Source organism: Balaenoptera ricei, chromosome 6, assembly GCF_028023285.1.
Source record: "Balaenoptera ricei isolate mBalRic1 chromosome 6, mBalRic1.hap2, whole genome shotgun sequence".
Classification (NCBI taxonomy): domain Eukaryota; kingdom Metazoa; phylum Chordata; class Mammalia; order Artiodactyla; family Balaenopteridae; genus Balaenoptera; species Balaenoptera ricei.
In genome coordinates this window covers 45,613,558-45,616,082 of record NC_082644.1, presented here as the reverse complement: position 1 = coordinate 45,616,082, position 2,525 = coordinate 45,613,558, and the positions used below count along the sequence as shown (strand labels likewise).

General features: G+C 39.8%; 1 pseudogene; it reads right to left on the bottom strand.

Annotated features, from left to right (window-relative positions):
- Window positions 1–383: 383 nt before the first annotated feature.
- Window positions 384–1,282, bottom strand: LOC132367770 (14-3-3 protein zeta/delta-like; annotated as a pseudogene).
- Window positions 1,283–2,525: the final 1,243 nt, after the last annotated feature.

The window sequence follows — 2,525 nt, the reverse complement described above, 5'->3', positions numbered from 1 at the left end:
AATCTTAAAGGACCCACAGTAACGACACCTCTGACTAGAACAAATTACCCCTTTTATTTCCCACAAGGCTGTTTTGTTTGCTTAGACATGGAAGCAGTTTTCACACTGGCCCTTGTCAAGCCACAATGTACCAGAAGTACTATGCCAAGCACTAATAACTTGCATAAAAATTCCACATCCCCATACTGAGCACCTCATAATGAAAACAGGTAAGTCCCTAAATGCTAACTGACCCTTCTTTTCTAGTATTAAACATAAAAACCACATGAGAAAGAAATTCAAATAGAAGTAATATAAAACTGTCACAAAGCATAAACAACAGCTTGGATGAGAATGGTCTTTTGTAAATTTTAGGGTGATGCAGACAAAAGTTGAAAGGCTGATTAATTTTCCCAACTTTCTCCTGCTTTGGCTTTGTCTTCTTGGGTATCCAATGTGCACAATGTTAAGTGGTCTCTCAGTCACTGCATTATTAGCTTCCTGTCTTTGTATGACTCTTCACTTAATGTAGCAATGGTTTCATCCAAAGTTGTCTTTGAAAGAAAGCAGGCTTTCTCAGAGGAGTTCAGATCTCAAAATAGAATACAGGGAAATTAAGGACCAGATCCAATGTGATAGGAAGAGTCCATTACATTTCCTTTTTGCCGATTTCAAAAGCCTCTTGGTATGCTTGTTGTGACTGATCCACAATCCCTTTCGTGTCACCAGTGGCAACCTCAGACATGTAATGGTAGTAGTCATCTTTCATTTTTGAATAGAAGTGTTTGCTCTCTGCTTGTGCAGCATTGGGACCAAGAACTCTTCCAAAAGAGACAGTACATCATTGCAGATGTACTCTAACCTTGGTCTCAACCTCCTCTCTTCACAAGTCATCTGCTGTTTTGTTCCGCATCTTCTATCTTTAACTCAGTACTTGAGATGACCCTCCAAAATGGCCTACAAATTCTTACAACGTTTTTATAAGTAACTGAGAGAAGATTACCCTCCCCATTGGATAATTCAGCTCCTTGTTTAGTTACAGACATCATGCAGGCTGACATGACATCACACTACTCAGCCTGCCTGCTCAGCCAGTTTTGTTTCTGATCCAGCTTATTTTCATTCATGACTGGATGTCTATGTCCAGAGTGGCTGGTGGAAGATGGATGGGGGCTCAGCAGTGTCTGACTTCTTTTTTTTTTTTTTTTTTTTTTTTTTTTTTTTATTTTTTTTTTTAACTTTTGGGTTTTTTTATTTATTTATTTATTTATTTATTTATGGCTGTGTTGGGTCTTCGTTTCTGTGCGAGGGCTTTCTCCAGTTGCGGCAAGCGGGGGCCACTCTTCATCGCAGTGCGCGGGCCTCTCATTATCACGGCCTCTCTTGTTGCGGAGCACAGGCTCCAGACGCGCAGGCTCAGCAATTGTGGCTCACGGGCCCAGTTGCTCCGCGGCATGTGGGATCCTCCCAGACCAGGGCTCGAACCCGCGTCCCCTGCATTGGCAGGCAGATTCTCAACCACTGCGCCACCAGGGAAGCCCAGTGTCTGACTTCTTGTTTTCAAAGATACTTTTATCAGATTAATGATGTTCTCATCTATTTCTGAATTACTAAGAGGTTTTCTTTTTTAAGACATGAATTTAGGTTGAACTTTATCAAATACTTTCCCTGCACCTAACTGAAATAACCATACTGTTTTTCTCTTTTAATATCTTAATGTGGTAAATTATAGTCATGGATTGTTGAATCATAAGACTGAGGAAGAGCAGTTTTATGCATTTTCTTTTCATATAATTTATTTTCTTTGTTATATGTACCCATACAAGTTTAATTGTAACCAAGCAGGAACCTACTGGGCCTTCCTGGGACAAACGCCTCCCCCATATCCTCTGGTTTAGTTCCTCTCTTAAGTATTTAGGTAACAGTATCTGATGCACATTTCCAGAGTTGTTTTACAGATACTAAAACCCCCACCAAAGGGAATACAGTAACTACTTGATGACCATGGGCACATAGCCTGCAGGCCTCCTGGAGACCAAGGATTGATAACATTAACCCCTGTGGCACTGCCCTGTTACCTCACAGTCAACCAATCACAGGACTATGCTGGTTACATAACCTGGGACTCCCCTCCCTCACCTGGCCTTTAAAAATACTTTCCTGAAACCTATCAGGGAGTTCTGGTATTTTTGAGCACTAGCTACCCTGGACTACTTGCTTGGCACGCTGCACTTTCCTTCACCACAACTCAGTGTCAGTAGATTGGCTTTACTGCGTGTGGGCGAGCTGACATGTTTGGTTTGGTAACATACTTTTCAGTTCTTTTAAAATTTATTATAAAGTATACCATGCTATTTGTAATAATTTAGGACTTTTTACTAAAAATATATTGTTTAGGTTTATATATATTATCACATTCATTCACTTTGACTGTTGTTTCATATTTCATTGTGTAAGTAAACAATTTATTGTATGTTTGTTCATATCAATTATCAGAACTTTTTATAAGCTATAGTAATAAAGATAGTATGTAGCTGGCACAGGAA